The sequence below is a fragment of the Mus caroli genome, unplaced genomic scaffold (genome assembly GCF_978045245.1).
Source record: "Mus caroli unplaced genomic scaffold, Mus_caroli_1 scaffold_4, whole genome shotgun sequence".
In the NCBI taxonomy this organism is placed as follows: Eukaryota; Metazoa; Chordata; class Mammalia; order Rodentia; family Muridae; genus Mus; species Mus caroli.
Genome location: NW_028227259.1, coordinates 106,861,113 through 106,873,192, shown reverse-complemented (window position 1 = coordinate 106,873,192; position 12,080 = coordinate 106,861,113). Strand labels below are relative to the sequence as shown.

General features: G+C 42.4%; 1 protein-coding gene across 3 annotated transcripts in view; it reads right to left on the bottom strand.

Moving 5' to 3' along the window:
- The window catches only part of Arhgap24 (Rho GTPase activating protein 24), a 420,204-nt gene that overhangs the window by 225,291 nt on the left and 182,833 nt on the right, over positions 1–12,080 (bottom strand). The window lies entirely within an intron of this gene.

Here is a 12,080-nt window from a genome sequence, read left to right as displayed (position 1 = left end):
AAGGGATCAACCCAAGGACAGATACCAAGAAGGGACAGCCCTGGCAGCACCTTGATATTGGGTGTCTGGCTCCTGAGTTCTGAGAAAACTCAGTTCTCTTCTTTAGAGCTCAGTTTGCATGACTTGTTCTGAAAGCTTTAGGAACATAATAAATGTCCTGCACACTCTTCGCCCCTCCCTCTTCCTCATCACAGATACACACATAGCTGTGCTGTGACCTGTGCTGATCAAGGAGCAGATCACAAGCCAAGCTTCTCGTGGTCTAGAGCACTTCCAGACGTTTCTGTGTTTGCCAGTATCTTCTCTGCTCGAGATTCTTGACATCGTGGTTGTAAAATCAAAATCCAGCACTGCTTTCCAATCCCAGCCACACACTTGCTGCCCTGGCAAGGTCACCGCCCTTCTATATTTTAAGTCTCTGCCAGATGTAGGGTTCAGTGCAATACGATTTAGCCCCTACACCAGGACTTAATGCATGGTGCCTGCCACATGACTTGTTGTCCTGAGAGCTTGGTGCTCCTGTTTCCATCTCCCCTCAGTCTGTGAGGTGTAGATACATCCCTGATCCTCCTGTTGTCGAATATTCACTCTTCATCCCCCTTTGCTACACTGGCCTCCAGGGAGCCTGTGTAGCTTTCCTTAGACAACCAAGTCCCCATTTCCTTCCTTTGGTAACTCTCTGGTAGGTCAAGCGTAATCTGCTCTCTCTACCCACATCCACCTAAAGCTAACTTAGGGATGAAGCAAAGTTATAAAACACAATCAGGGTTCTTACAAGTCCTTGGTGTCTTTAACTTCAGCGACCAGTCGTCTTATTTGCATTGAGGAATTTTGAGAGGAAAGAGCACACACTGTTGGATGCATAAAACCCCTGAAGACTCTAGTGGACCAGGCCTTTGGCTTTCTAGGACTGATGCCATGGGCTTTGGAAGATGGATGGAGCCAGTGATTTGCCAGTCTCCCTGCAGCTCATTCTTCCATATCCCTTAGCAGCAAACTCATTTCTCCTCCAATATTTATTTCCTGAGAGGTATGTCTTCTTTAAATCACTAGCTGCTCTCTCTACCAGGAATCAGCTGATTCAAACATGATTTTCATCCAGCTAAGCCCCTTCAAGATGTCCATCCACAGGAAAGAACCTGCCCTAGGAACTCCATTCAAAGAAACAGCTCTGGTATTTGTTGGGGTCTTTTACTGTCTGTTTTCTCAGCCTCGTTGGATTACAAAGATTTTTTTCAATTATTGGATGAAAGAGGCAGGTAAACACAAGCAGCCTGAGCATGTATAATTAAAACCAAGCCATAAAGAACAATGAGCAAGGAAAATAACAATTATTCTGGCAAATAACTTATTAACAAATAGCTTCTGTCACCAAGGCAATAAAGGACATGGTAGGCTTTTTTATATTTGCGATGGACTGAGTGATGAGGCCAGAGGGACTAGATTTTTAAAGAGAAAAGAGTACACGGTATGGGAAATTAATGAGTTTCTTGAGTCTCTGGTGTCCTACGGCAGTGGGGAAAGCAGCTATTGATCCAGTTCAATAACTCAGACTTGAAAGGTCCTAATTTTGATTAGACCAGTACAGTCAGTCATCATAAAACAAAAAAACTCAAGGTCACATTTGCTCATTAAAGCAGCAGACATGCATTGACTGTGTCCCATATGATGGCATTCTGCTACGTGTTGGGGATGGCAGGCATCATCTCTCATCTCTATAACTTCCATGAAGAGAAGAGAGAGCAAAACTTCAGCAAATGTCAATCCTGGGGGCAGAAGAAGTTATGGTTCGTATTGACGCTGGCATTTTGACATTTAACTTAATTCCTTCTTGTCTTCCCCATTTTTCCCAGCCCATAGCTATTTGGCTTCTGTCAGATGTAGAGAACACACCACTCTGTATTCTTACTGGTGGGAGAAGTCTGCAGCACATGCTGGCTCATGAGCTCAGGGCAGGTGTGGAGCCTGGTATTAGCACAGGGAACGAGCATATGAAACCATTGATGGCCAGCTAGGGAAATGACACAGACCACATCACATTGAATAAACCATTAAAGCCGGACATACATCAGCACAAGACCCGAAGTGCACACGTATGTGCATGTACTTCCAGAAAGCCTTAAATAGGAATACGCTAGAAGTGTTTCCCATGTTGGTGTTAAGGGAATCTTAGTGGGGTGAGGGGTGGGCAGGGAACGCCTGACAGCTGGTGGAGATTGAAGGAAACACCCTAGGAGGAACTTGTTAATTCTACTTGATTTGTCCATAAAAGACTACATAATTATTTTATGAGAAACACTGAGCACTGTAAGATACTAATGGATATGTGAAAATGACAGTTTAGAAGATATTTCAAGCTTACCTAACCTTGTGAACGCTTCGAGATCAGACTATGCATGGATTACCGCCCGAACATGAGTGGACTGGGCATGGTGTGGGAAACAGTTAGCTTCTAATCACATCCAGTCAACTATCAATGACTGTCCTCACGTGAAGTCACACCGACTTTACTACTGGTCAGAAGGTACAGTTAGTTCTGGAGGAGCTGGATCAAGGCTGAGACAGACTCATTTTGGTCACTGATATTTTCAGGTTCAGCGTGGTACTTTAATACGTTATTCAGAGATGGCCTTTCTAAATAAAAGTGTTGACAGTCGCTCTCCCAGCCATGGCTGTGGCAGGAGCAATGCCGTGTCGAGACAGGCTGTCTCTGAAGTCTAATCCTAGCTCCAGGGTCACCACTGAAGACCACTGATTTCTATTAGTGTCTTCCATGTGCTTTTTATAGCTCTACATTAAAAAGAACATCTGGCTCAGAGATCAGAAAACTGTGGCCCGTGGGCCAAATCAGGCCTTCTGTTGTCCATAGTTCACATTTTTAAGTAGTTAGAAAATAAATCAAAAGAGAAATAATAGTTCTTTTAAATTAAATTATTTTTTCAGTTTTGCTTGGTTGGTTGAAGACAATGTCTTATATTGTAGCCAGCACTGGCCTAGAATACAATATAGCATAGTTAGGCTGGCCTCAATCTAACAGCCATCCTTTTGCCTCAATTCTCTCTTTCTTTCCCTTCCTCCTTCCCTCCCTTTTCCCCCTCCCCTTCACTCTCATCTCTCTCTTTCTCTGTGTGACTGTGTATCTGACAATGTGCATGTATATGTGTTTGTATGTATGTATATATATATAGATACATATATAGAGATACATATGTGTGTGTGTGTGTGTGTGTGTGTGTGTGTGTGTGTGTGTGCTTATGAGGGAAGGGATTGCATCAGAACATGCCTACACATTCATATGGAGGGCGGAGGAGCACTTTGGATAGGATTTCCCAGGAGACCTGTCTCCCTACTTTTTTGAGACATCATTGCTTACAGGTATGAACTTGGCAAGTAGTCCAGGCTGGCCAGCTAGTGGGCCCCAGGGATCCCAGCCTTCCCAGAACCGGGGTTGCTGGGATAGTACCATGTTCTGCTGTGTATGTAGATGCTGGGGATCAGACTCAGGTCTTAGAGCTCACCAGGAAACACTTTACCAACTGAGGTATCTTCTCAACCTGCTATTTTGTTTGTATGTAAGACAAGGTCACACTGTAGCCCAGACTGCTCTGGGTTTCACATGTATCACAGTAAGTGGACTCAAACTTAAGGCGATCCTCCTCACCTTAGCTTTCCTAGTATGGGATGGTGGACCAGTTACTGGCAAATACATTGTCTGGGGCCACATTCAAGAGTTGATGAACAAAGTTTTATTGGGACCTAGCCAGACACACTCATTACTATACTACTGTGTTACTATAGCAGAGCAGAGCAGCGGGGGCAGAGACCCTAGGTCTGAAAAACCTGTGGTATTAATTCTGGTTCTTTCCAGAAAATGTTCACTGATCTTTGCTCTAGCACAGAGTGATGGGGATTGGAGAAGCATGCCCACAGTGTAGAAATATAGTCCCTGCAGACATATCTCCTGAGTGTCCATGTGCACACACGGCTCATAAAAGCTATAAATGCCCACTCGTTCAAATGACACAAGCAAGAATATCAAAGCATGAAAAAGCATCCAAAGCATTCTCTTTCTGCCACTCAAAGAGCCCCCTCCAAAGTCACACTGCAAGGCATTTTATGTAGGAAGAGAACTGGGAAGCAAAACAAAATCCAGCAAACTTGTTCTAAGGTAAAGAATATAGAGTGGCCCCCCGCATGCAGATTGAAACAATGTATTGACTTCATGTTCGGAGCACTTGCGAACATACAGCTTTTATAGCGTAAGCAACTCCTACCCTAGATGGTCTGAACATTCCAGGAAGACTGCGAGCTGCCTACAGAACTGGGCAGACAGAGATGGTAACTGCCAGTTCAGGGACAAATGCAACTGAGTGGTTTTAACATAGTGGTGAGATGAAGGGGGAGGGGGAGTTTAAGACACAGCCGCTATTGTCCAAGTAGATGCCTTGGCAGCATATTAAATAGTGATCAAGACAATGACCAAATCTTACATTAAGCCACTTACTGAAAGTTTCCCTGTAGCACTGGAGAGATTGCTCAGTGGTTAAGAACATATCCTGCTCTTGCTGAAGACCCAAGTTCAGTTCCCAGGATCTTTGTCTGGCAGCTCACAACTGCTTATAACTACAGTTCCAGAGGATCCAATGCCCTCTCTGTTTTCTACAGGCACTGACCTAATGTACACAGACACACATAAATGCACATAATTAAAAATAAAACCCAAACTATCCCCATACTTACATATAAAATATATGTAAGATGTTGGCTTGCTTTATACATTTTATTTTATCTTTTATTATGCACATGTGTGTATCTGCGTGTGAGCATGTGTGTGTACATGTTGGGGTGATGCAGAAGTCAGAGGCATTGCATTCCCCTGGTGCTGGAATCACTGGAGTTGTGAGCCACCCAAAATGAGTGCTGGTAATCAAACTTGGGTCCTCTGGAAGAACAGCAAGATCTACTAATCAACGAGCCATCATCTCCGAAGCCTGTGACTTCTGCTTTGAAATGATAGTAAGTTAATATATCAAATGATGTCATGTGTTCAACCCAGCAGTCACAAACACAGACATAACTGGTAAACTTCCACTGGCGATGTTACATAATCACCTTCCTAAACCAGAAAATTAGCCAAGTATTTTCTTTCCCAGAGACACCCATGAACATCTGTCAGAACTATTTGTTTCTCGGTTGGCTTGTAACGTAACACAGCTGTAGTGACTGTCTGAGCAGATTCGAACTTTGGTAAAGAAAAACGTTTGCAGACTCCAGACCTATGAAGTGTTCTAGCTAGCAAACATGGTCTTGTACATGTGTGACAGAGAGCCAAGGAGTTTCACATTGTGGGGCAAGAAGAAGAAAAAACAAACTGGGGAGCTAAGGTCTGACTGACAACAAACACTTCTTATGCTAGCCAGGAACAAGAAACAGTGGAAAGCTGATCCTGTTTATGTGAGCCTGTTACAGGACGGGGCAGGAAGTAGAGAGAAGTAAACAGCTAAATACAGAACCAGCCATGGAAGGACAGTGATTGCTGTGATTACAAACGTCTTTTGGCCTGGATCTAAACCAGGTCCGTCATTGGAGGGCATGTTTACAGAGTCAAAAGTTTGCACAAGGAGACACACTTTTGGTTAAAAAGCAAAGGAAAAGAAAGAAAAAGGAGCTGTAGTGCACTTATTCTATTTTCTGAATCCCCGGGTTTACTAGCTGTTCACTTAGCTCCTGTGAAATCTTGCAAAGCAGTTAGGATTGATACGTTGTTATCATAAATGTGAAGGATTCTCACGCTTGTGTGAGGGCATTGGAGATAATCGGCATGGCGGCGATGAAAGGTGAAGTAATTGGTAACTTGTTCTCTTCCTGAAGGATTTTGACTGAACCTCACTGCAGATGGATCACATTGGCCTTTCTGTTTCTGGAATTATTTCTCTATTCCTCCTCCCATTTCCTCCTGTTTCCACCTCTTCTTTGTTCTCTATGGACAAGGACCAGTTAAGTCAGCCTTTGGGAACTGATCCCAGATGGGGAGGTGAGAGTCTGGGAGGCTGGTAATAACCTATAAGATCAATAATGGTCTCTGCTTGGTTGGAAGACTGATTCCCAGTGTGATCTCATATCACACGTGTTTCTTGGTGGCTAGACAATGGGCAGTCTCTTACCCAGTGCATACAGGGCATGCAGAAAGAACCTGGCAGCAGTTCATTCAGTGTGTATTGTCTAAGGAAGAGAACTGGGCTTTGAGGTCTCACAGGACATTAACTTGGTGACAGTTATTCCTAACAGGTTAAGACCACTTCTGGGAAGTGTGTTTTAATTCTCCATCATCATGACACCATGCTGTGACTTTAGAGATGCTTGCAATAGGTTTGTAGCTGGGAAACTTTACTTAGTGTTCATCCTCATGATGCATTTAAATGTGTAAACAGTTTTAAATAGATTAAAATGCCTACTCTCACTTCAAGGGTCCAAACTCCCATTCTTAGTGGATGAGCGGAGGAGAGACTCCTGTTTATCTGTTTCAGTTCAAAACAAGTAACTTCACAGGCCTCGCTTCTGGAAAATACGGTCCAGATTCTAATACATTGGCTCATAATATAAAATGCCAGCTCATTTTATGTCCTCATAATTACCTTTATAAACATTTATTTTGGTCTCTTGAAACTTTGCCTGCAAATCAGCAACGTACTATTTCACATGCATATACAAACTCACACACAAATAGATGAATGTATGGGCATATTTATAGATGCTGGTTAATGTAGTTAGTGTCAGCTTTAGTGAGTTATCTTTCTGGGGACCATTTCTTCATGTATGTATCAAGGATGGTAGGGATTAAGTGAAATGATTCCTGCCAAAAAAAGAACATGGAATGTTCTCTAGCACATCAGGAAATTACCTTGCCTGAATATATCTTTTTCTATAAGCAAGGAATAGTTGATCTTAGGAAATAAAAGCCAGATCCTCTGTCTGAACAAACCTGAGGGGCATTCCACTTTCAGAGCTCTGCAGGCTGAGGTAAGACCTCAGTTCCAGTGGCAGTTCCTCTGCCTGTCCCAGTATGCTATCCCCATTCTCCCTCAGGTGAGCCATCTCCAGAGAGCACTCCCAGCAAGAATCCTAAGATTACTCTCCATCACGAGGTTTCCCAGAAATGTGATTTAAAATTATAGGTAAATAATCTATACAATAATTATAACATCTATAATTATAATATCTATATTTATAATTATAAATACTTATAGATAAAACATCTATCTTCCACATTATCCTGGAGTTGACTTGAAGGCCTCAGGCTTGAAGAAAATTGTGCTGCTAAGCCTCCAGATTCTAAGTTGAAAAGCCCAGTGGTTCTGTCCGGAGCCACAATCCTTCCAAGCTTATGAACAGAATCAAGTCAGAGATGGAGCTCTGACCCTGACTCACCACTGATATTGTACGGAGCCACATACCTTCCAAACTCCCTACAGAAATCAGGTTAGAGATGGAGCTGTCCAGGAAATGTTGTACAGAGCTGTGTCTTTCCAATCTCTGACAGAAAGCGAATTAGAGTTGGAGTCCTGCAATGGTTGTTACAAGGCAACACTAGAAAACTGGGTATGCTTTCTGTAGAGTGGCTTACTGATAGGCACAAACTGTTGAGGGATATGCAAGGCTGGACACTATGTATAGAAAGTCAAGAAAGCTGGGAGAGAGAGGTGGCTCAGTACTTAGGAACACTTGCTACTCTTGCAAAGAACCCAGCTTTGGTTCCCAGCACTCACATGGCAGCTTACAACCAACCATTCATAATTAAAGTTCTAGGAGATCTAGTGTCTTCTCGCCTCCAAAGGCAGCAGGCATACACATGTCACATGTACATACATGCAGACAAAGCACTCATCACATAAAATCAATATAATAACTTATTAGGAAGTTTGGAAGGCACAAAGGCACAGATTATACATTTTGAAATTTTCCTACCCCTCCCAACTTGAGACCTCCTGATGCAATCTGAAGCTGGCACTAGCTTTGCTGTGTACTGCAGCTGGTGGCCCACCATGAAAGGCAGGGGATGGAGAACAGGAAAACAGCCTGTTTCCCTCCCTTTGCAGACCGAGACCATGAATGTGCTGGTTCCTAAGTACTCAGAAAGAAAGCAGCTTGACAATAACTCCTCCTGTAAACCATCCAAAAGGACCATGTCCACAACGGGTAGGTATACCCTGCCATGGGGGTGCATTGCCAATCCCAGAGACATGGAAAACCCATGAATCCACCCCATGGTAGTATCAACATTTGGAGAGGAGCATGTGAGGTACTGTATTCCAGTAACAGCACCCACATACCAGTTCGACATCCAGAGACATCCAAGGAAGAGAAGGAAGCATGCAAGATTTCCTTCCACTTAGCCACAAGAGTCCGAGAGTTGGAGCAGCAATGGCGCAACCTTGTTACATTAGAGGGGCAGTCTCTACCAACACCATAGCCAACACAGCCAATGGCGCAACATTGTTGCATTGGAGTAGCAGTCTCTACCACCATCATAGCCCACACACAGCTGGGTGAGGCCAACAGTTCAAAAGCCTAGAGGCAGCTTCCTGCCTACACTGAGTGTTAGACTTCTTTTTTTTAGGTTCCACAAATGCATGAGATTTAATCATTGCATTATGAAAGAAATTGTATAATAAGTATTGCAGTGGGAGTCTGATTATTTTTTCTTTTTCTTTTTTGATTTTCTTGTTAATGTTTTTTTTTTCTTTTATTGCATATTTTCTTTATTTACATTTCAAATGTTATCACCTTTCCAGGTTTCCCCTCTGGAGCCCCCTATCACTTACCTCCTCCCACTGCCTCTATGAGGGTGCTTACCACTCCCGTCTTCCCTCCCTGGCATTCCCCTACATTGGGGCATTGAAACCCTCAGGCCCAAGGGCCGCTCCTCCCACTGATGTCCAACAAGGCCATCCTTTGCCACATATGCAGCTAGAGCTCTGAGTCACTCCATGTGCATTCTTTGCTTGGTGGTCCAGTCCCCAGGAGCTCTGCGGGTCTGGCCAGGTGACACTGTTGGTCCCTCCACGGGGCTGCAACCCCCCTCAGCTCCTTCAGTCCTTTCTCCAACTCTTCCATTGGGGACCCTGCACTCAGATTGAGATTTCTTTTCCTCTTTGGCCATCATTAGCTCTGAGTCTCTTTTCCCTCTACTCTTCTGAGAGGTTATTCTGAGAAAATCAGTGCATCATTGCTCCATTCACAATTCTATCCATTTTGTTAACAAAACAAGGAAAACTCAGTCCAAACACATTTTAAGAAGCAGAGAACAGCTACATTTTCTTTCTTCAAGGACTGTACAGTAAAAACCTGCCAACATTCCTTTCTCAATCACATTTCCCAAAAGCTTAGTACTTGGACATAAATGTTCACTCCGGCCTAAAGTTTGGCACATCTGACCATGTATTCTTCAAATTTGCCAATTTGGCTGACATTTATATTTTATTTTACTTTTTGGAAAAGCAAGTGGAGAAATTGGAAAGACTAAAGTGAGATGTTGTAACTTGTGGCACTATTCAAAAAGATAAATCATTTCATGGATAATAAATCCATTAAAAAATCCACGCTAATTTATGGTAGATTGTTTTCTCAGCTAAGCTTTTACAAGTTTAAAATATGTGTAGAAATATGATATGCAAATGAATATAAATTTGTAATATACAAAGATGCCAGTTTCCATATTCTGTTGAAAATTGTTGATTTCTCTTAATATTTTTAGTTTTAGACATTTCAAAGTAATGCAATAACAAACAAAACCAAAGTTTCCTATATGGGAATATGTTCTAAAGACATATATGGCACAGGAAGGTAAACTGTTCTCATCCAATGGGCACACATGCTTGTAGTGTTAGAATAAATAGGGAGGAGCTTGCTGGAGGCTCTCCTGAGCTTTGCTGGTAGTCATCATGAGTCAATGGGATTAGAGAACTTAAGTGTCTCTTATTCAGTAACACATCTTGGGTACTTAGACTTTGACATTTTGTCCATAAAGACAGGTGTGTTGGGTCTGTACTCATTATGTGTAGTGTGTAGGGTAGGTTTCTCAAAGTAAAAACTGAATATATTACAGAAAGGACCAATGTAGAATACAGACTTGTCATTCATATACATATATGAATTCACACACATATATATGAATGATATCTCTATCATTTATATTATCATGTATATGATCTATATCATATATTATCATATGTATGATATATATTACATATATATCATACAAAGTGCCAGCCATACATATATAATCCCTCCTTTCTTCAATTTCTGATTGATGAAAATATTCCATTGTAACCCCTCAATTTCCATGTTAAAATATTTCACAATTGGAAAAATCTGAAAGATACTATATTGTCATTCCCGTTTGAAAAGATAGATCAAGTATCTTGTTGTTTGTAAATAATCCTAATTTTGCAAAAATCTTATGTTACTTATGTTCAATAGATCTCCATATTCTTATACTGGGTACCAAGGCACATGACTGGAAATGTCACTCTGTCTCAAGGCTGCAGAGATAAAGCCCATTACTGAGGTGTGTGACAAAGACACTTGACTCTCTGTTGCATGAATGCTTCCAGCTTCCTTTCCCAAGCTCAAATGGCACAAGTCTCTCCACACTCTATAAACGTTCAGAATTATAAATCTCAATTCACAGCGTTCTGTGAATTGCCTTGAGGATTTAGACAGCACCCTGTCTCGACCGTGAGCTCACTGTAAGTAGGACTAGGAACATACCAGCGAGGCTGAATATCCTGAAATGTTTTCAAAAGACAACTTCAGATTTCTCATCACATAGCCTTCAGTGTCACAGGCCCTACCTACAGCATGTGCACTGTCTGTAACACCTGTGCCCAGCCACGGCATATTGGAAAGACCTGAAGGCATGCACTGCCTAACACAGGCTCAAGTCTATCTGTCTTACACCCGAGGCTTCTCAACGAGCTGAGATCTATGGGCAGCCGGTAGACTGACTGGGTAGGTAGACCCCTAGCATCATGGCTGGACATAAAAAGCCAAAGCCATCCATTTAATACCAAAGGTGGTTTAAAAACCAATGGGCCCTGGTGTGAGAGAATAAATAGCGAAAGAAATTTCCTCTAGGGATACTTCAAAGCCTCTGCAACATCTGGGCTCTAGCTCCATAAGGGACATTCCTCTAAGAAGTAAGAACAAAAGGGCTTTAACAGGACAAACAAGAGTCAGGTTTCTTACAATGTGTTCTCCCTGGGGGGAAACAAATAACACAACACATCTGACTAACCTTTCTGCACTTGAGCTGCTTCAATTAACAGTTAGTCATGGATTCCATCTTGAGCCTGGTGAACTCCAGGCTACAGCTGTTTTCATTGAGGGGGAAAATACGCTCGCTCGCACACTTTAGATTCCCAGGCCTTATAAATCTGGGGAAAAACTGTTTGATTGGCTGCTTTTACGCCAGCAGTATTGATACAAATTACATATCGCACACACAAATCAATACACACCCAGCCTACACTGCTTTGAAATCAGTATCAACATCACATCAACCGGGTTGTCCAGCTTGATTAAAAAACTGCATTCTTAACTCTTTTCTGCTTTTATCAAGGTATAAGGAGATGCAAAAGAACTGATCAATGATGTAGACAGTGGCCTTGGGAGAGCAATTCTGGGGCTATTCTTAGATTTAAATATGGCACCACCACACTAAAATGGATGGGAGCCAATAACTAAGAAACATGAACAGATGTGGCAGATATTGAGCCTGGATGCCCTGATAGACACGTCCTCAGTTCCACAGCCAAACATGTGTGAGCCGCTGTTTGGGAACACAGTGGAGACAGAACTGTAATAATGCCTGCTTGGCCACTGAAAAAAATTTTTAGTAGAAAAGGTTTCAAAAAGAATTTTTTTGCAAGGGAATTTATCAGATAATCCTCTGGTAACACATTTGACCAGTAACACTGTATCAAGTTTCCATCACAGCATCCCTGTAAAATAAGACTCGTGTTACACAGTCCGTTACGACACAGGTTGATCAATTCTGGTCAAATCAAGAGTCTCATGGG